General features: G+C 35.8%; 1 protein-coding gene across 1 annotated transcript in view; it reads left to right on the forward strand.

Moving 5' to 3' along the window:
- The first annotated feature begins 1,037 nt into the window (after positions 1 to 1,037).
- The window catches only part of LOC143258959 (CD151 antigen), a 208,801-nt gene continuing 187,006 nt past the window's right edge, over positions 1,038 to 22,832 (forward strand). The window contains exon 1 of the mRNA XM_076519626.1: positions 1,038 to 1,372. The gene's annotated coding sequence lies outside the window, so the exon portion shown is untranslated. The remainder of the gene's footprint in view (positions 1,373 to 22,832) is intronic.

Raw genomic sequence — 22,832 nt, forward strand, 5'->3', positions numbered from 1 at the left:
ATTTATACTATGAACATATTTAATATAAAGGTTTGATTTAAGTATTTTTTATTTTAATATTCATAAAATACAAAAATAATTAGTACATTTTGAAACATAAGTATAAATAATTTATATGAAAATACATCAGTTCAATTTAATTTTCGTCATCAATAGGAGTGATTAAGTCCTCGGAAATCGTGTTTTATTTCAAATTTTTAAAATAACTGTGGTATATTGGGGGTATATAATTAAGCAAGTCCATCATGTCTTTGTATTTTGCCGAAGAAACAGGACGAGATCCAGTGTATAACGGATCCATTTCTATTTGTGAATAACGCCTAGGTCTTCCTCTTTTTGGTGACAAATCCAAAGTTAGAAATTCATCTTTTTCATCTAAAGTTAGTTTATAAAACATTTTATAGCCATCTGCTGGCGGGTCTCTTTACATAGCCGCCACATCACTATAATATAATTTACAAAACTGCACTATTCTTTCGCACTTATAAAAATAAGTCCAGTGATCACAACTTTTTTAAAAATACTGAAAATAATTCAAAACAATACTTCACACACACTTATCACACGTTTCTATTTCTTTTACAGTAAGCCCCGCAATTAATTTCCTGAGTACAGCAACTTACGCCACTTTCAAAATAAACATGTTTGTTATACCGTTAATTAGCAAAACTTCTCTCGAACAAATCTCAATAGTTCTCAACTTATTGATTGCAACTTTTTTTTAAATGAAAAGATACCGTTCAATTGTAATTAGTGTTACCATTAACTCGAATTTTTTGAAAAAGTGACTTACGCCACTTTCAAAATAAACGGCTCATATATGTCTCAAATCAACATGTGCATATGGATTGAAACTTGAAGTGACACTATCGGACAGAACTTTCCGGTAGACCTAATAGTACAGAGACGACCTTGTAATTCATCTCAGTGACAGCAAGACTGACAGATGCAGAATGCAGTGTCGTTAAGTCGCGCGTAATTCGAAACCCGAGGCCGAGGAGGTACCATGAGCCGGCACGACGCGAACGCGCTCACGGCGAGTCAGTCGCGCTCCAGCCGCCACGGTGGAAGGTACTGTCCTCGCGCTCGGTCTCACGGGCGAGAACGGATTGTTGTTGTCGTACCTCGTGTCCTGTGTGACGTTCCGTGCGACCTAGTGTTTTATTATCCCCGTTTCCTTGGTGTCGAGACCTGTGTGATCCGGTCCGGTCCAGAGGATCCGCGAGCACGTTGTGCGCGCGAACAAGTTGCAGCCGCTGTGTTACGCAACACAGTTGATTCGCAGCACGCGGGAAACTTGCATTTGCGGTCCATAGTCTACTCTTGTTTCTCGTTCTGCACGCCGTCACGCGGTCGCCGCGAGGACTGCTCGGTAAGTAACTCGTTACTTGTTACGTGTTACTTGTATAAGTACTTGTTACTTGCATACTTTTGTCGGTTGTATTCTTCTTACTTGCATACTTGTATCTATGTACTATGTACTCTTATCACTCGTGTTCTTGTTACTTGTATACTCGTTACATGTTACGTTTGTCACCGTGGATTTCTGTGTTATTATCTCACGTGTCCCATTCTTCGAGGCTGTAATTTCGTACCGTGCCGACGGTGATTTTCGGAGACTTCGACGTCTCCGTTATTATGTTACGTGGTTTATCTTTCCGAGATTATTTTCGACAACGGCTTCAGAATCGCTTTTGACAGTTCGTTGTCTTCGGATGTCTGTAATCGTTTATAGATTTCGTTTGCACGAACTATGATTTTCTTGTCCGATTCTTTCGACTCCGTAATTTTGATGCGAAATACTCGATGAAGGTTTCTGTAATGGCTGTTTCGATCATTTTCGCAAGATAAATTAAGTTTAAATTAAGTTTCAGAACATATTGTCACTTGAATATCACCTTTCTTGTCAAATTGTCATCGAGGTTCTTTAATTGTTATTATTAATATTATTATAATATTATATTATATTATATTACTAATATTATTATTAATATTATTAATTAAGATTTTTTGTAGCGATTGTTTTAGCTTCGTCTTTTTAGGATGAAATATCTGATAATGCAATCTGCAAGATAGATAAATGTAAATACGTTGAAATATATTGCCTTACGCGAATTCCGTATCTTACGTGTTGTTATTTTATTTTATACCGACACCGATTTTTAGAAGAATTTGGTTAACATTTGCTGAAAGATATCACTCATTTGATCTCGATGATCTTTTGATAATTGCAAAGGTCATCATCCATCGATCTCTGATATTTTCTTAAGAAATGGTCGAGGTCATCACCCCGGATGGTATGTATTACGAAGATGTTACTTGGCGGTCGTTGTTTATTACACAATTATTAATACGGAAATTAATAATTATATAGCTGAGAAGACAGGTTTCTTATTGCCACAAAAATTATAGTAGAATTTTTTAGACTTGAGATAGGTTTAAGTTATATTTGAGGTCACACAGTTAGGTCAACCCCTTCGCGTTTAATAACCAGTTAGGTTCGCAATGAAGATTACAAACAAGATCTGTTAAGTACGAGTGTTTAATCCTTTCTTTTCAGTGCAAATCAAATTCTATTCTTTTTTATTCAAAATTAGGGCATTAAAGTAAATGTATACATGAACTTTCAGCTTCGTAGTAGTTAAATGGAATTGTGTTTTTTGTAACAACTTTTGTAATAATTTGTAACAATTGTATTGTTTACAAGAGTTTATCAACCTTTATAACAGTATCTATACCTATAATAAATAAATATATTTGTGTTCAGTTTAATTAAGAATATTTGTTCATGATAATTTCGTTCAACGTAATATATATATGAATTAAAAAGCTAGATGTATGATTGTAACACTTGTGCTTGCGTGGCAAGCAAAATTAGATTTACTTCGAATGCAGTTACAGCTGCTACCACAATGGGACATGTCGACATAAAAAAAGAATGAAAAATTCCTTTTTAGTGAAGAATTTATTTTGTGCTCCCCTTTCTATCTTTTTATTATTTTTGTCAGAAAATTGTTTCGATTATTGTGCTAGAAATAACAGGTGTATTAAACTTGCCAATTTTAGAATCAATTAATTGAGTTACGCTCGAGATAGCGATCGTTATAGGGTCAGCCTCAGAGTTGAAGAAACTGAAGCGTGATAATATTTTCTTGAATTGAAGATTAGATAACGAGCCTGGATCTGTATTAAAATCTGTTAGTCTTGCGACAAGTTTCTCGAGATACAATAGCGCGCAGACGTGTACATACATATATGCAGTGTAAAGGAAAAAAACCAGATGGATAGGTTCACGAGACACGATCTGGTAGCATGAACGCGAGGGCCGTGAAAAATGAAGTCATTTGTTTCGACAGCTCCTGACATGATTATATAAACGGCCAGACGCTGATCCTTAAATTTGATTAAGCACGCTGCATCAGATTCTATTTTGATTTACTCCTACGGCCCATAAAAGTAATCTGCTTTCGCTCCTCCGCATCTTGGAAAAATGAGCAATTTTTTCAAATTATCCTCGATAGAGCATCACGTATGCATGAACAGTATACTGGCCAGCAACCAAATAGGGAGTTTATGTTAATACTAATTAAATTTTGGAGTTTAATACGAACCGCGTAACGGTGTAATCAAGCTCGCGAGCGTTTAATTAAAATGAATACTTAGTGGATTTCCTGTTTGAAATTTTAGCTGGATATTATTCGCACCGCATTCGATCTATCCAATTACTATGAGTTTGAAAAGATGATTCCTCTAAGCTGTATTAAATACGCGAGAAGATAAAATACAATTTCGAAACATTTTGCGAGCATAGTTGTGCGTTATAATTAGTTCATTGATCGATATCTTCGCGGAAAAACTTCGACCTTTCACGCCCACAATACATTTCATTTAAGTTAACTTCGTTATAGTGATTAACTTCATCCGAGCAAGCTAGAGTTTTTAGAGGCCACGTCAATCGCCTTTTAGGTTAATTGTAATATCGTTTTACAAACGAAACGGCTTTGTAGACCACTTTACGTGCAAAGTTTGTCGTTTTCAATTAGATTATAGTATTCTAATCAGCGTAATCAAATCCGACGCTAATTTTTGTCTAGTCTTCAAAATTCATATTTATTGTCAATATATTCGAATAAACTGAATTTTACTAGGATGATTAGGATGCAAGAGAGTTAAAATACCATCCACAGTGATAAATTTTAATTTTCTAGTTTGTTTTGTTAATCAAATTGAATTTTCTGAGCATTTTTGAGGTTGATTTTCGAACCTTTAGGGACCATCTTTAATGATACGTTGAAAGAATGTGTTAACTCTTTGAGGCACTGTGGGATTAAACATGTCCCACCTTTTTGATACACGGTAATGCATGGTGGCACATGGAAAATATATATATATTTTTTCAGACCCACCTCGAAATATTGCAATAGCTGCATGCGCATTCATGAACCCATGTGGCACGGTGGGACTATTTGAGTCTCATCCTGTGAGAACAAATTGAATTGAATTATTATTATTTTTTATGTTTTCATATTATGTGATTCCTTTGTTAATAAGAATATAGCAATTTTGTCTAATTTAAAACTATGTCCCAAAGAGTTAAACAGAACTCCGTACGATTCTAAGATCTTAATCATCAATCGTATAATTCCCGTACCAGCTGTTTAATTACGATCCAACACCGGTCAACAGCTTTCTGTTTGTTTGTCTGTCATCTCTGTTTCTGGAAACAGAGTTGACATATGCGTTGACAGAGGCTAAGTTTCCAGCACTCGGTTGTAACAATTTCAAGCACCGTTTCAGAGAGACTGTTTTGACCAATGCGTGGGCATTAGCGACCTTGCCACGCGTCCATTGATGTTTAGAAGTTAACGTGTGCCGTTCGAGCATGCGATCCAACACGAGAGAGAGAGAGAGAGAGGGAGAGAGAGAGAGAGAGATAGAGAGGGAGAGGGAGAGGGAGAGAGAGAGAGATAGAGAGGGAGAGGGAGAGGGAGGGAGAGGGAGAGAGAGAGGGAGAGGGAGAGAGTGGGAGAGAGAGCGAGAGAGGGAGAGCGCCTCGATAACTAAATAATTGCATGCTCCCCGATAACCAGTCGCTCAGATAATGTATTCCGCAAAAAGTTGAACACGTTCGCAGTATATCAAACTGGATTCTTTAGCGCTTCCATCGCCGTGATAATCAGCCGCAACCTGCTGCGCAAAATTACCAGTAAATAATCACAATTAATCAAATATTGGTCGAGCGTGAGCTTCTCTTGAAAATAGAATTTCAATTGTTCGAATATCTGTGATCTCAATTCTCTAATTATTCGGACACGTTCCCATGCAACTATATACATCAATCTCAACTCAAATTATTATAGAAATCTGTAATTTTGCTGAATATTGTGACTGTGTAAGTGTTCTATTATCCGAGTATCCATGCTTCTCCAATCAATTACAACGATACAATTATTTGGAAATACTATTTCTCTCAATTGTGTTACATATGCTTCATTTGAAATAGTAATCTATTTTTGTGTTAAATGAAATACAAGTTGAAATATACTCGATTGATTTTACAAAATAAAAAGTTTTTTCATCAGTTGCAAAAACCAGGAGACAGGTAAAAATATATCTCTTGTTTTAATAATATTAACATATTGAAAATAATGTAAAAATATTGTTACATTTTTCTACTATCTTCACTGCTTTGTATTTCACGTATCCGGATTTCAAAATTCGCAATCTAATGATAAGTATTTAAAATATATATTTTACAATATGAACCTAAAATACTTAATCGAAATATTAATATAATTATTGAAACAATAATGCATTGCATTATGCATAAAAATAATTGATACGTTATTATTGCATAATTGTATTATCCATTCGAATTATCGATATATCATTTTTCATAACAATTGCCATTCTGATAATCACTTTTTTCAAAGGAATATGTTTCGTATTGTGATAGACACGATTACTGAATTTTGCCCGTTCGCACTGTGCGTTCCAATATAGAGACATATGGCAATAATTAACCCTTAAATGCATGATTTTTTGTTTTGAATTTAAAAAAATCGTTTTTTATAGGAATGTAATCATAGGTTACGTAAAAAATAAATTAAAAAAATCTAGGTAATAATATTGAGTATTTATTTTTAAAAAAGTTGTATGTAGACTTTTGGCAACAATATGCGTTTATTACTAAAATATACCCAAAAAACTGGCATATATCCAATAAAATTTTCAAATGCAACATCAAACATTCATAGCTTACCTGACAACAGATGAGAAGTAATTTTTTTTTCAATTAGATAAATTACTCCTTTATAGGAAACTCGAAAAAAGAAAATATCTCTCCAAGTAACACATTGAAGGTTATCACCCACCACATTCAAATGTCAAAAAACATATAACTTACTCGCCAAAAGTAATGTCAAGTCTTTTATTTCACACATGGTCTATTGTCCTATTGTTATCAATGTGTGTTCGGAAACGCACATACTCAGGTTGTTGAATAATATTAAGTAGAACTGGAATGTAGACAATTGGCAACAATATGCATTTAAGGATTAAGCTCTGTATTCTACCATTTCCAAAGACTTGCTAGCCTCAAAGCCGGCAAAGTGTGGAACACCCCGGAATAATCGCTTGCAGCGTGCAAGGGACAGCGCAGCATTTCGATCCCGGGTAGGGAAATACTTGTTGCATTTGCGGGGCGCGCAATGCCGTCGACGAAATGCAGATAAATCGTCCGGTGATCGATTACGGTCGGCGGCTAACGAGTTCGTTAAATGGCTGGAGCACGCGGCGCGGACTTGTTTTGACAGTCATAGAAAGAATTCCGCCGGTTCTTTCCGGTCATACCGGTTCCCATCATGTACGACCTATTGGAGGAGGCGTAGGACAGAACAAGAGGCGTGAGTGAGAAACATCTGTGGGGAACAGGAAGGGAGCAGAGCGGGTCACCCGACAAGAAATCCGACGTGCGACACCGCGCGCGCGTTCGCCTCGAGCTCTCTTTGTCCCCCGAGATCGCCGCGTGCTATATCGGCTACCGTGCCGACACAATTTCGCGTTAATTCTCTGCCGTTTTTTGCACGGTTGTTGATCGAGACGCGCCGGCTTCGTAACGGAATTCCCTCAACACTCTGCGGATCCCGCATCCACTCGACGCCATCGTGCTCGTCTCTTCTCTGCTACCCCGTGCACCCGGTTCTAAGTTTTCCGATAAAGCTTGCCGTTATACGAACATGCGGATTCTCGCGAGATCAACTTTGAATTTTCCTTGTCAACGTGGTTTCGTTTGCGGACCACCGAGTCCCGTGAATTCCAGCAATTTTTTGGGGATTTGCTTGAAACGTGCTCCGAAGTGGCAATTTTGGTTTAGTATGTTTAACCCTTTTAGCAACGAACGACGATATATCGTCGTTCGGTGCACTCGCCAAAAATACCAACGACGATACATCGTTGCGCCTCTGTTAGAGCCTTATTATACTCATCACAAAAGATCTGTGTTTAAGTATAACTTCATAAAATGTTAAAATGGTTCATATTCGATGCAACACAAGTGAAAAAATGTTTATTAGATCAACTTTTTGTTATATCTTATGTTGTTTCGTGCCGAGGGTCTGTATATGCCAGAGTGAATCTTTCACGAATTTCAGGAAAGTAAATGTTGAAAACGATAGCCAATATAACCCGCGCCCGTTATTTTCGGAAATACCCGGCCCTAAACATTTGCCACCGAACATATCCAAACCAATAGAATATTTCGATTTATTTTTTACGTACCAATTTCTGAACATGTTGATTTTTTCTATGTGCAATTACGTTTTGAAAAAGAGAAATTACTTTGTACGATTTTTATTGTCTTATACTTATGTTATTCTTATGATTTTTAACAAATATCGAAATTTCATTGGTATTGATTTATTCTCCATTCCTTTCGCAATATGCTGCTTTTTGAATTTTGTAAATATCACGCCTACTTTGGTTTTTACGAGCATTTTCGCAAACCTCTACAAATTCGCCGATTCGGCCCGGTATTGTTCGCCTAGGTACGCTTCTTTTGCTCGGTGCTAAAAGGGTTAACTCTCAGCGCTCCGAAGGCTCCGCTGCGGAGCCAAATGTTTTTAGCATACGTTAATCGTCGGCGTTAGCAATTGTTATCTGTAGTTAAAACGTGCTAAGTCTGTACCATTACGATGAAACCATTTTTTGACCTTTTCTATGGTTAGCAACATGGAGAAAAATAAATATTACGATGAGAATTTAGAGCCGAGCGATACCGAAGACGTATTTGATTTTGAAGAGTTAAAAGACATTGTGGAGGACAATGTTGGTTATGATTCTGACACTTCGAGTAATAGTAGCGAAATTATACTACCAAAGAGACGAAGAATGAGAATTATTGAAAGCGAAAGCGAAGATTCGTTACAAGACTTAGATGAATGGCGCGATGTTACGGGAGAATTACATATTCCAGATAGAATACCTTGTGTATTGCCACGGGTCATTGGACCACAAGTTCCTATAAACATTGAACAGCCGATACAATATTTTAAATTATTTTTCACGGACGAATTGGTAAATGAAATTATAAAGGAAACCGACGATTACGCATACAATGTACTAATCTTGAAAGAAATATCTAGTAACTCTATTTGGCAAAGCGAATACTGTGACACTTGTCCAAGTAAACCCGGAATGCGCATGGGAGATTGTTACCAAAGATATCACACCATGGTGAATTACAAAATTTAAAATTTATCTTTTATTTACAATAGGAAAATGTATATTTATAAAATAAATAAAATCAAATTCATTCACAAGGACGTGTAATCTTTTGCGCTCAAAGTAAGACTTCCTTTATCTCAGCCGCTCCGCTCCAAAAATGTGCCGAAGTTGCTGGTAGGCAGTACTCGAGAAACGCGCGGAGCGCTAAGGGTTAAGTTGTAACTGTGTAAACCTTCGAATGGTGAACGTTCTCTCGCATTTTACGCATTTATTTAACTGGTTTGTTATCAGCATTACTATCGCTGCTTATTATCGTCGTTGCTAAAGTGTTTTATTAAACGCGACATACCTTCTTCGGGGATCTTTAGAAACAATTTAGCAAAGGAAATTTGGGGATGTTTTAAATGTTGTGTGGTGTGCTACGAACTACAAGGCGGTTCTTGTTTTTAACGTAACGGTTGTTCATTTCGTTCAATCGCCACAGATTAAATGAACAGTTTTCTTTCGTATTACAAGAACTTATTGTTAAATCACGAACAGTATGGAATCTTTTACGATTGCGTAAGATACGATTCGCAAATGAATTCTTGATATTGAACAAAAAATCGTGTCAGTTAATGTATGACTAAAGCAGCTGTAAATGCGTTGAGAACATGTTTTCGTTACCTTATGACTATAATACTATCTAGAAGACGATTACTGTGGTTAAAGACTTGTGTATTGATCTGTTAAACAAGGAGACGAGACAGTCATTTAGAAAACGTATACGTATCGTACGGTTACATCTATCTTAATGCTTAAGCATTGATAGCATATGCATAAAATTTAATTTCGATGTAAAACAGACAAGCAACATTCATAGTTCATATGATGGATTATTTTTGAAGTCTACATAACTCGTTATCATACGGGAGAGGTTTAAGATCAAATAAAAATTACAAATTCAAATATGCCGTTGTACTATTGGGTTGGCAACTAAGTAATTGCCGATTTGTTCAATGAAATAAAAAATGTTTTTTTACTTGGAATGAAGTTTAATCTGTAATGTATTTTCCATTTTGTTCGATGACCTTTTGCCATCTCTCTGACAGCTTGAAAATTCCACGCTCGTAGAAAGTCTGATCCTTTTCGGCCAAAAACTGAGTTAAGTGAGATTTTACAGCGTCATCATTAAAAGTTTTACCACAAAGGGAGTTGTCCAGGGATCGAAATAAGTGGTAATCCGATGGCTCGAGATCAGGGCTATATGGTGGGTGTAACATCAATTCCCAACCAATATTCATCAATTTTTGCCGAGTGGACAAAGACGTGTGCGGTCTAGCATTGTCCTGCTGGAAAATGACACCTTTACGATTGACCAATTCTGGTCGCTTTTCCTTGACCGCTGCATTCAATTTGTCCAGTTGCTAACATTCACGGATAATAAAAAATAACATAGTAATAATAGTAATAATTTTATAATATAACATTTACGGATATCATAAAAATGGGAGTGAGAGACATCTATAACTGAAATCGGCAATTACTTAGTTGCCAACCCAATAATTATCGGCGCAAATTCATCTCATAACCGAATAGACAAAAATGCAATCGATATAAACAGCTACAGTTTTCGAGCCGCGTTCGAAATCATTGACTCCAAGGAAGAAACCGTGGAAGTATCGACAATTCAAACGAGATTCGCTAAACGCATTAAAAAAGCCAGCGTTCGATCGGCTGATTCGGCCAGCAAATACGCGTGTTGCAATCCTGAATCGATTGTCGAGTGGGCGAGCTTTTAAACCGATCGAACGCAGTTCGCTTTGTAACGCGGGTTTTGCGGGCTCTCCGGTCGGTATTAAAACTCTGGATAACAGCTCGAAATGACATTTCAGCCCTTTGATAAAGTTGTTTGTCGATGTGATCGAAAATATTCGCTCGTACTATGGCAAGTAGCGCCGAACCAAATATTGAGATTACTTGATATCCGCGTGTGATTACTCGAAGGGAAAATATCCCTGGGTATCGAGCAACCCGGCGATTAAAATCCGAACATTTCGTCGCGTTTCAACGGAATCTAATTTCCTGCGAGGCGGTAGAATTGAATATTCACCGCGGGGGGTTAAACAAAATGAATTCGGCTCACGTGTGCTCCAGCTAGCATTCGCGACCGAAAAAAAGAATTTGGATTTTTTGACAAACGACCGGTCGAACGATTGTCTCTTTATCAACGACTGAATATCTCACTCTGGACACGTTCTATGGAGATTGGTCAGCCGACGATGTGTTAACTTCCGGATCCCGATGAGAAATGCGCAGAAAATGTAATCTTTCATCTCAGACAGGTTAGACAATATTAGCTCCAGAAATTAATTTGCAGTCGTTTTCTGAACGATGAAATTTTTTAATCTGATGAGGTGTTCGGTGAAACTGTGCTACTAATTTTTTTGTATATTATTTAAATTAAGTAGTGCTTCGATTTCCACGAAGGAATTGGTCGCTAATGGACGCACAAATCGCACTTTGAAATTTTCATTTATGTCTGATAGTTTCCGAAATATTCGATAAAATAGGTTTTATAAGTTTTAGGATTATTTTCATCCTTCCTGCATGGATGTTTATCGAGGCAAAGAAATATGTATCAAATAATTTTGTTAGATCTATGTCGTACTAAATACGTATTAATTTTCTCCGTAACATTGTTGTGACATCAGCTGTTTAACGGAAAAGCGGCGTTTAAACGAAAAACTTAAAAATATGTCTACTGGATAACGAGAATAAAAGAAGAACAAAATACATCAGCATGTTTAAACATTTTGAATTCAAGAAATTGCTCGTGAATTTAGCATTATTTATTTTTTCACTCAGCCGAGAAATCATTGAATCCACATTTGAGTGGGTTAGAATCATATTGGCGTAAGTCACATTTTCGAAAATTTTTACTTGTATCTTAAAATGTAATTTATACATGCCATAATGTTAATAAGACAATTGAAATAAATTATAAAGCTGCATTAAATAAACTGAACTCTAAATTATCTTAACAAAAAATGTGATTAGTATACGATAACATTGTGTGCTTCTCGCAATGAGGAAAATGTGACTTGCGCTACTATGATTACGCTACCGTGTAACTCATTTGTTGCAGTAAAATAATTCGTTCAATGAAGTAAAAATTGAAAAGAAATGATGTGTGAAAGTCATGGTTTTTTCAATCTTCGTACTCCACATATCCAGAACGAAAATTAATTTGAATTGATTGGAAAAATCCGTGACAAAAGATTCTGCTTTTCTGCACTCGCACGAAGTTCTCGAAGCTCAAGTTCAGAGAGAGAAGGGCGTTTCGAGCTGAGAAAGGTTAAGAAACTCTGGTCTAGACCGTTTTCTCGGTTATGCGTCTACCAGCGTCCAAGGTAGTTTGAATTCCAGACGGATTGTTGCGGTCTCGCGACACGGGGTTAAGTGAATCGTGCGCTGCCGATGTTGGCGTAGTTTTCTCGTTACGAAAAGTACGCCGGCGGACGTCCGCCGTCGAAAGATTTAACGCGAGTGCTCTTTCCCTTCTTTCGTATTCAGGCTCGGGGAGGCCAGGCGGCATGCATATTTCCGCTTTGATTTGCTCCGCGACCGATACTCGCGCGATCTTGCCGCTTTGTGTCGTTTCCATGACGGAAAACTCGTTCGGCGAGCACGCGAGAATTACCTGCTGTCTCTATCCAGCAGCGACTAAAGTATTGTTAATGACTGCACTACGGATCTGCATGCGCAATACACCATTTCTACACCCTAGTAGAGTAGAGACAGAGAATGAACTCTTTGTGATACAAAGTCCCCGCTTTCATGTCAGCATTTAATAGAACATTTACGATTCAGTCATTTTCACTTGTGCGACTTTATATTTAGAGAAGCACCAGAACTGTTCTCGCATGCCATGTGATTGTGGCGTAATTTGCGAATATAATGTAGTTCAGGGAAATAAGTAATTATTAGTAGAAAAATCGCGTCTCACAAAGTCGTAACTTGCCGAGTCCGGTTGATCATAATGCCTGGAAAGGTTTACGATTTTGATGAATTAAAATTCATTTTCGTGTTCATATTATAACGGATTTATTACCATATATTCCATTTATATATAAGATAGATCGAACAGAAGCAAAAATGCAGCATGTATGTAACAAACAAAATTATAGTATTCGATTCGATGTCCTATTGCGCAAACCTAATGCCTCAAAGATCTTGGCTAGTAATGGAGCAGACTGCGGATTTTATGCATCTTTTACGCAAACGACTAGGTACAATTCAAAACAGACGACACACGAAAATAATTGAAGAGCATCGGTGTACCATTCTCAATTTTTTGAAATTATTGAAGAAAGAATCAAATGCACACTATAATAATTAATTGGCCGCAATAACGGCGGCAAGAGGATTCAACAACAGGCATAAATAATGTCAAGTCAGTGTGCAAAGGGCAAAGATCGTGAGCGTAACGAGCTAAAGAACAATAAAACAGCGTTCCGGAACGCAAACAATATCATCGGAACAACGTACGGAGAGGTTACGTAGTGGTATTATACCGAGGTTTGCTCAAAACATTTTAGGTGAAAGATTGCGCAAACATGTGATCTGTTTAACTTGCTGACTAACTGAAAGGAAGACAAAGCGAGTAACCCGAAAGAAACTGCCCGCCATACATAGTTGGGCATTATGTAAGTAAATATTCATTTAAATGATTAGTTAAATAAAAAATCATTTGTTATTTCGAAGTACGAATGAAAATACAAAAGTAATTATTAAAAGTAATTATTACGATTGTTACATATTAATGATCATTTAATTGCTTATCATTCATTATTTATTCGGCGCAACGCGTCGAGCATACGTGTTATAATCAGAAAATGATAATGTAAACAACAAAAATTAATTATTATTTGCTTTCTACCTAAATTCGAATAAGAAATAACGTTTTATTTGCAAAACAAATGTACAAAATATCCATTGTATAATATACAATCGAAGAAAGGGAAGCAAAAATGACTTATTCTCTTGGATCCAAATAAAAAATAAAAATTTATTTGCAAACAAGAAATAATAAATGAATTATTTATGGAGTTAGTTAAATGATTTTTTAATTAAATACAAAATTTAATTATCACTTGCAAGTGAAATATTAATTTAATTTGTTCTTTATTATTTGAAATGAAATTTTCCAAACTCTGCTGTCATAAGAATCTCAATTCGTAGCATGCGAACATTGTCTTTGAATTAGGGGGTTTGGAGGTTCCAGCAATTTCTACCTATTTATCTTGCCATCGAACTTCGGAATAACCGTGTTTGGTACCGATCATTGGTCCGATAGGGCCTCTTAAAGTGGCCAATTTGCGAGATAAATGACAATCGATAATGTAGAAGAATGCTTTCGCGGTTTGAATGATTCAAAGTATGTGTGTATTCTGCGTTTCCAGTGATGTGTACGGAGAACTTATCGATCGTCACGAACAAACAGAGTTTCACGATAGTGTTAATTGTGTAATGCCGAATCGATATTTTACCTGATACGTACTACCGTGTTGAGAGCAACGGGAACAGATAGACGCTGTTTTATCATTCCTCTGCAAATATTTGTTGTAACTCGGTTTCTCGTCGAGTGGAATGAATAATGAGGTCTGTTGCTATTAGGTCGCAGACTTCGATTATATTTTAATGGTTTCTTGCTTCTCGATACTTGGCCAATTAGGTCAATTTGCGGGTTTATTTATACATTCTTTTTGAGGCATTTCTACTCGATACAGTAATCTTTCGAGTACTTCCACGGAAACATTAATTGAAATGAGTCAGGAGCTAAAGAATAAAGTGGCTAGTGAGTTCTAAAGTATTTTTATTTCTGCGCATACTTATTTGGAAATTTAACTTCTACTATCTGTTTACGAATGTTTCTAATTTTAATCATATTTGCTGTATGATACATGTATTTCATGTTCAGAATGCGAAATCTTATAGCTGAAATAACGCATAATATGCTATTTGATATACTTCATGAAAGAATAATTTTTTTAAGGATCTCTTCGCATGTTCAAGTTCAACTTACGGAACCAGTCATATACTTAAATGATTTCCTACAATTAATGATTAGTAGACTGCGGATCTTTATGCAACATACAAATTGTTTACATCCACTGTATTAAATAAGATGTAAATAAAAATGTATTCTTTCTTTTAACTGTTATAAGGAATTGAAAATAATGTAATAATATTGGTAAATTCTGTGACCATAAGTCAAAAGCCGCAAGCCACAGTATCAAAAATTTCAGTTGATGCATTAATTGAACTGTAGCATATAGGATTTACGTATTTATCAGATAAAAATATTGTGAAAACAAATTTTATAGAATCAAAAAGATTGTGCAATATGTAACACTACTAATACGAAGCATTAGTGTTCAGAACACTAAACGACAATATCTCGGTCGTGACTTTCGGCGCTCTAAAATTCGCCGTCTAATGTTTAACAATTCCTTGCTCAATTTCATCTCCAGGTCTCTGACTCCCATTTAATCACGAATGCTCCAACTAAGAATCAAATTCACAAATCGGCAAAGTTTCTTTTTAATAGTTTCAATAATTTATTATTATCAATAATTTAATTAATAATAATTTATTATAATCAATAATTTAATTAATAATAATTTATTATAATCAATAATTTAATTATATCAATAATTTATTATTATATATTTATTTATTTAATAATTTGTGCAAAAGTCTTTTGTGCAAGTAGATGTTTCATCGCTGACTACCGCGTTTGAAAAGTTTCTTCGTACAATCGACAGTACCATTTGCATCTCAGTTTCATTCAAAACGATGATAACCGCTCCACACGCACGCAATCGACGATCGCTACGACGAAATTAGGAACTAGCCGATGTCACGTTGCCCGCTTAGTGTTTTCAATTTAGGATTAAGAGCACACACGTCGTAGTCGAGGGGCGACTGCTCGAAACGTTTCGAGGTTGCGCAGAGCCTCGATGGTTCTCCAATTACTCGAAGCACGGTCGCAAGATCCTCCCACGCTGAATATGTATATCACGTGTACCAATAACCGGCAAGAATGGGTTCGGTGAATATACATATAATCAAAGAGGGCTATTTCATCTTCGGCTCGATGTTAATTGTAATTTACGCAATTCCCGGAATCGGCTTCCCGACTTTTTCCAAATGCGACCCATGAATACTCGTTAAGTTCTAGGAATCCTGTTAGTCCCTGGAGACTGATAGTCTCCTGGATAGTCCCTGGATCCTAAGATATCGTTGATGCTTCTGTAAAACCACTGCTCTTGAATCCGTATCCGATTTCGAGGAAATTTTCAGTATGCATTTAAGTTACCGAGATCTACAAAATGCATTTCTAAAAATTTCTGTTATTGGCTCAGATAAAACTGTTGAAACACCATCATTTTTAAATATTTTTATCATCCCATTTAATTGGAATGTCTGCAAACAATTTTTTAGCCATTGTCTAGTAAACTAAGAGATAATTTAAGAATTTATACATGAATGTCGACGGCCTATCTGATACATAGACTGCTGCACAAGCACTCAAATAAATCGAAGAAAATAGGATAGCATAGTTTCGTTTGTAGAAGCTCATTCATAGTCAGAAGTGTAAAAATGTATATGATGAAATGAAAACCGAGAAGCAACATTTGTCTGTAAACATTCAATTCACCTAAATTTAATTGATCTAAATTCAGTTTATCTAAATCTAATTGATCTAAATTCAATTTACCTAAATTTAATTGATCTAAATTCAATTTACCTAAATTTAATTGATCTAAATTCAATTTATCTAAATGTAATTGATCTAAATTTAATTTACCTAAATTTAATTGATCTCAATTCAATTTACCTAAATTTAATTGATCTAAATTCAATTTACCTAAATTTAACTGATCTAAACTCAATTTACCTAAATTTAATTGATCTAAATTCAATTCACCTAAATTTAACTGATCTAAATTCAATTTATCTAAATTTAATTGATCTAAATTCAATTTTCCTAAATTTAATTGATATAAATTCAATTTATCTAAATTCAATTTTCCTAAATTCAATTTAATTAAATCTAATTATCTAAATTCTATTTAACTAAATTTAATTGATCTAAATTTAATTGATCTAAATACAATTTATCTAAATTCAATTTTCCTAAATTTAATTGATCCAAATTCAATTGATCTAAATTCAATTTTCCTAAATTTAATTGATCTAAATTCAATTTATTTAAATCTAATTATCTAAATCCTATTCAACTAAATGTAATTGATCTAAATACAATTTATCTAAATTTAATTGATCTAAATACAATTTAAAAACCCTATTCGAAACTGTAATTTATTGCCTCATTGTATTGTATGCAATATGTAACAGATTCATAGCAGGAAGGTTTTTCGTCGTCGAAGTTCCATGCTTTAGACTTTAGGCGACGTGACGTATTAAATTTCGGTGGGACAATTTTGTGAGCAAACACGAGGCAGGTAGATACGACGTTACGTATGCATATAGGTTAACGATTTCTGCGAGCACACGCACGGCTGTTCCCATTCTGAGCGTCGAGCGTTGCGTTATCACAGTTATCGCTCGCTATACCGTGGCTGGGACTCATACCTACGCATCTATTCTGCATTCGGAAATGGTCGTTGCAGGTGAATCGCATGAGTTACAGCGGTACGCACGCGTGGAATCTAAACTGAGAGCCATAGTCGCAGTATTTACTTGTAACAGTAACGAGGATAACAATAATAGCCCATGGCACGGATAAAGCACTTATCGTCCAGATAAAAAAACGAAAGAGGAAGAAGCGAACATCATGGCGATCGAACGTGATGAGAAATGTATAGCAGTACGTTTTTATCATGTGAAGGTCGGGCTGTGATCGGACTACGAATCTCCGTTTGCAACATTTAGTCTTCGGGCAGCGATAAAACGCAACGTTGGATAGAATCTAACAGATCGTTTTTCACGCAGGAAACGAAACTTCTGGACAAATCTGTTCGCTGCAAATTGATGTTCGTGCAAGATTTCTGCGATTTAACTCCCGTTTTCCGCAATTCTTTAAATGTGTAGTTTGTGCGTGGTATTGTAGAGAGCCATTGTTGCCATTGTTGAAATATTGTATTTATGAAAGTCTACCGTCATCATCATATGACTTATAATATGAATATAATATAACTTTACAATGCGAACATCAAAGTTGGGCAAATTCTATTTTAAATGATATATAACAAATTACAAATTAAATTAATATTTCATTTGCAAATAATAGTTGAACTTTCTATTTACTTAAGAAATCATTGAAATAATTCCACACATAATTTCTTATTCCTTATTTGCAAAAAAATGTTATTTTTTATTTGTATTTTATGGAATGACAAATAATAAATAATTTTTGCTTCTTTCTCTGTGGTATGTCTTCTTAAAAGTACACTATACTTGTTCACTTTTGCCAGCACCAAAAGGAATAATATAGTTATAATTAATTATAACTATAATATAACTTATATATAATTATACTTATATAATTTTAATATATATTTTTATAATTATACTTATTTAATTTCATTTATACTATTATAATTATACTTATATATAATACAACTATATATAACTTATAACTATAATATAATTAATAATATAGTTCTTCCAAATTGTAATCCCAAAATTGCACAATTTTGAAATAAATTAATTAAGGAAAGTTGATCAAAAAATTGAAATTGATTAGAGCGATTACTTTCACCTCATGTTATAAATCGTATTTGTAAAATTCGAGTTCCCTTATGAATTTAAGAATCAAATTTTTATACATCTTAGTATGCTCGAATGTTTCACGATACAAATTAGTTTCCAAAAATTCCGTGAAGTCAAGTTAATTGATTTAATGAGAGTTGCGTCGCACCTCTTGCCATTTCTTTTAATTTTGCATATTGCGGCAAAAAGTTGGCGCACATGCCTTTAATGGGTTCATATAAATAAATAAGGGTGAAAATGGATCAAAAATTGATTTCGATAATGGTTATGGTGTCAATGACGCTAAAAAATGTTAAAAGGAGCATACAAGAGTCTGCCCCCCGATAAATCTCGTTCCATTAAACGATTTATGGGCTACTGTGACCGGCGATAAACTGCAATTGAAGTGCACACGAAAATCTAGGTCTGTGCTCAAAATAATCTTCCATAATCGTTGCGTGTCAGCGAAATGCTTTCGTGAGCGGCTCCGAATAGAACGGGGCGAGTTATGGCCGTAACCTGGCCAACTTCTCATCATCCGGGTGTAGGTACCCCGAACTCCAGTTTGACCGGAGGCCAGAATTTTCCGAAATTTCGATCTTTCTGTACTTTAAATATATGTTGACATATTCATATCCGATTTTGACGTATTGTTAGATTCGTGCAGAATGTGGATTCTGGATTCAGAATGATTGATTCGGAGCTTAACTCAGCTTAACTCAGACCTTATTAATCGTAAGAAGAATTATTTCTAAAAAAATACATTAAGCAATGTAAGAACTTTAGAATAATTTGTAATGCGTAGACTGTGGTTCTTAGTGCAAAATAAAACTTGTATACATCAATTGCAAAATATAAGAGTCAAGTACAATTTGATTTCTTTCCTTAATAATTTTAATAAGTTGTAATTAGTACTACAACACATTATTGATAATGAGTAGGCAAGTTATTAATGAAATCATCAGCAAAGAATTCGATCATCATTTTTGCACAAACCGAATTTAACATCTGAAACGAATCTATCGCCACATTTTCAATTGACACTTTATTTATACGTTGTACTAGCTGTTTATTCACATTTTTACAGTAGGAAAACATAAAAAGAGTCTAACAACATTACGACATTATTTCCAACTTTGAAGAAATATTAAAAGAAGAAATAATTCATAGAATTAATGTAAGAGAAATTTTTATTTTGCACGATGAAGCGCAGTCTGTCGATTATGTAATTACTTTTACTGCTTCTTCCGGATCGTCTAAGACTGGATAGTTTCGCACCGCAGTTCATTAAACACATGCTGGCAGCAGAATCATTAAAAACGTCATTGAGATAGCAGGTGAATGAACTGAAACTGAATTTGACCCTGAAAAGCAAATTCACCAACCAAACCGTTCCTCTCGTACACGCGCAATTAAAATCTGCAATTCGATCGCGAGTTACAGTAATCGCCGCGAGTCCACAACAGCGAATGATGTATGTAGTTGTCGCGATCCAAGCTATAGTCACAATAGGAAATAACGCATTACCGAATTAACAGTTACAATTTAATCGTCATCGTGGATGCGCAGATTACATTCTTGCGGCGCTGCGCGGCGCGGTGCATAGTTCGCGATCGGTATATGACTAATTAATGTTTCGTGACGCATAGCATTGTAACCACGATCACGGTCGGCAAACACGTATTATTGCAGTACCGTGACCAATCGTGCCTGCCAGCCGAAAGGAGTGACCAATGCTGTTTGCGAACAGCGCTCTTTGTTCCCCATGTACAAACATCCCCGTCCATAAGTAAATGGAGACCTACTATTAATGTATAAGTGATACACAATATGAATTAATGCTATGAAACAATGTATGCCGGAAAATTCTATTTTGGATGTATGTTCGGTAGTATTAAATTGAGTGATTTAATTATTTAAGTCCTTTAACACGTTGAATGCCACGCCGGTTTTACAGAAATTGTCCGTGGCGCCTCGATGAATTTTCTTTTACGTGATACATATAATGTTGAAATATTATCTGCAATTGATAAGTTGCAGTGCATAACCATGTTTGACATGTTAATTGCAACAGGGGTCACTGTTTGAATTGACGATGGTAATAATACAAAATTTTAGATATTGACATTTGTTTTAAATCATATATATTTCTATCAATTTGGACGCGCCGGTCACCGGTGACCCCCATGGCGTCACCGCCAAGTTAAGTGCCGGTCACCGGTGACCCCCGTGGCATTCAACGTGTTAAGTAATTAAAAGTTTGGTAAAAAAAAAACTATCTAAAAATCTGGGAAGTATTTATGAGAATCGTAACAAGCAGAACGGAAGAATATTTCTTCGGATATAATGAAAAAATTGATAACTAGACTGCCAAAATTAGTGCTTAGACTGCCAAAAATTTGTAATTGTTTGTTTGCTATTGTTGGTGAAATATTAAACACAATATTACTAAAATATGTATATTCTCTAATACAGTACAGGGTAAGTTACGCGTTAAAAAGAATGAAAGGAAATCTTTTTCGTGACCTTCGTCGATCGAGATCTTGAAACAAGTTCTAATTTTTCGTCATCTACTCGAAATTCGTTGCCCAATTTCACACACATACTGGTATTATCTGTATTATTTCATATTTGGTAGAAGGATAAAGGAATGTATTGACGGCTTAGAAGCGAATCACTGTAAGTGAGATAACTAAGGATTTTGCAAATTAGCTGTAAAAGTAACAGTGCAACTAATAATGCAAAGCACGGTTTTTATTATAAGATGACATACAAATGAACTTAACCAGAAGAGAAACAAATTTGACACATTAGAGAGAAGTCTTTTTGTGTGTCTTTCTTTAATTATTATGTATAAATTTCTAAAAAAAAAATTTCATAGTTTGCACATTTAGAGAAAAATTCAGAAATGTATCATTAATTTGTCAACTCTAGTTTCTAAGTTGTTCGTGTAATGTTAGTATGTACAGCACTGTGCATGCTGTTAATAATCTCAATAGAGATTTTATAGTTTAATAAAAAAGGAAAAGGAACAAAAGAAAAATGTCAATGTCTTTTAGAAAAAACAATTTCCTCTGATCAATTTTTAATCATTCCGTGGTTAATATAAGCGCTGCTATTTATAGTTTATTTATGAAGAAATGAACTGTATTGTTTTATCGACCGAAAGATCCTATTCTAAAAGAAAAGTGAACTTGCACAGATTGACTTCTGAACCGTCCATTTGATAGTAGAACCTCGGTTATTCGAATTAACCACAGGAATACATAACTAAGTGAACATTTTGCCAAGGTCTTGAGAAATGACGACTGTTATGAAATTAAAGGAGACACGGTTTAATTGACTCTTCGGAGCCTTGCAACTTGTTAGCCGCTGAACGCGTGACTAACAGCCATATTGTGCGCGTCGCGAAGATGACGAGGCGCAAAGAGGTCCCGTGGTCAAGTCCGCTTGAAAATTCAGGGGACAATAAACATGCTGACCCCGTGGTTCGCGAAGGTTCGTTGATCACTCGGATCCGTGATATAGGTGTACGACTTTACCTGTTGCGAACCGCCTCGAGAACATTCCATTAAGCTCGGAGTGATTAGCCGGAAAAATGAGCAGAGTTCTACGAACTTGTTTGGCTGCCAACTATCAAAAATGCATCGTTCTTGTCGAATATTCGACTGAAATTGAACGATTATCTGAATTATTTCATTATTAGACTGCGGATTTGATGCATTGATGCAATTCTGTATTTAATGTTTCGTATTTGGTCTACTCATTCTTGCTATTTATAAATGCATAAAATCCGCTGTCAGTCAACAATGAATGAACCTACCCCCGTTGCTCTACTATCGCATACACATTCTACTTTCACCACGAACTGACAGTTCTGAACAGTTTTGAATCGAGATTACCAATTTTCCAAAGAAATGGAAGTTTAAGGGGACAATCTAATTAATGACAACGCACGCAGACAACCGTGACCAGTTCGAGGCCGAACTTCGTTCCATTCAATCTCGATACCGTCACAGCACCGTCGTTATTTCGATCAGCGATAGACAAAGCGCACGCTCGGACAATTTCCCCGTTTCTGTTATCATCGTTTATCATTCGCCGCCAGAATGGCGTTCACCGGGCTGTGGGAGGGTGTTATTAGAGAACTGTAGAGGCAAAGTTTGCGGAGATCGTCTCGCGGGGATAGCGCGGAAGAAAGGAAACAAAAGGGAACGTCACGGGCGGGGATGATCCTTAATGAAAGCATTAAAATTAAAAACAGAGCCGCCCCCGGTGTTCCAATTTCGGTCGGACGCTGTTTGCACAGCAGGATTGCAGAGGCCGTCTCGGTGTAGTCACGAACC

This window comes from Megalopta genalis, chromosome 3 (assembly GCF_051020955.1).
Source record: "Megalopta genalis isolate 19385.01 chromosome 3, iyMegGena1_principal, whole genome shotgun sequence".
Taxonomy (NCBI): domain Eukaryota; kingdom Metazoa; phylum Arthropoda; class Insecta; order Hymenoptera; family Halictidae; genus Megalopta; species Megalopta genalis.